Below are 607 nucleotides of genomic sequence, written 5' to 3'. Positions count from 1 at the left end.
ACCTATAGCATCTTCTGGCGGCAGGTCAACGGTGTCTGTGTAGAGGTACTGGAGAAAGGCACGATACACTGGGTAAGAAAATTGGTCGATTTCTATCACTTCCTTCATATCCTCATTCCAATATGACTGGAACATGGATCGAAAGTGCTCACACCTGATTTTCAAAACAGCTTTATGGACATGAATATATTTCCCATCAATTTGAAACTTCAGATCAGCAGTTTCTGGACTATCAAATTCTTTCTTCAGTGACTCTGCGACTGTTAAAAAGTCTTCATGCTCTGAAGGCAACACACACACTATTAATACAGAAAGATCAGGGAACAGATTCAAGACTTCTAAAAGATCATCATGAGCATCGTGGATAGTCTGGGTATTTTTTTCAAGAGAGTTCAAGCCTTATTTGACAAATCAACTTCACAGTATTAAAATAAGTAGCCTTTGCAGCAGCTTGGACGGATTTAGAGTCTATCATACTCGATGATCTATCACAGAAACAAAGAGCAGAGTACCACATGTTCTCAATCATAAACGGACCCCTGAACATTTACCATAAGACTATAAGAAAAGGATTGGGGCTGGGCTCAGTGGCTCGACCTGTAATCCC

The 607-nt window shown here is 40.4% G+C and overlaps 1 pseudogene across 1 annotated transcript in view; it reads right to left on the bottom strand.

Moving 5' to 3' along the window:
- Positions 1-6: 6 nt before the first annotated feature.
- Positions 7-607, bottom strand: part of LOC103274845 — a 1,400-nt pseudogene continuing 799 nt past the window's right edge. The window contains exons 1-2 of the transcript XR_505276.1: positions 440-607; positions 7-398 (exon numbers count right to left, since the gene is read on the bottom strand). The exon at positions 440-607 is cut by the window's right edge and continues 799 nt beyond it. The product of XR_505276.1 is annotated as an RCC1 and BTB domain-containing protein 1 pseudogene (transcript). The remainder of the gene's footprint in view (positions 399-439) is intronic.

This window comes from Carlito syrichta, unplaced genomic scaffold (assembly GCF_000164805.1).
Source record: "Carlito syrichta isolate Samal-C Ts95f unplaced genomic scaffold, Tarsius_syrichta-2.0.1 Scaffold315021, whole genome shotgun sequence".
Lineage (NCBI taxonomy): Eukaryota > Metazoa > Chordata > Mammalia > Primates > Tarsiidae > Carlito > Carlito syrichta.
This window is presented reverse-complemented; position numbering and strand designations above follow the sequence as displayed.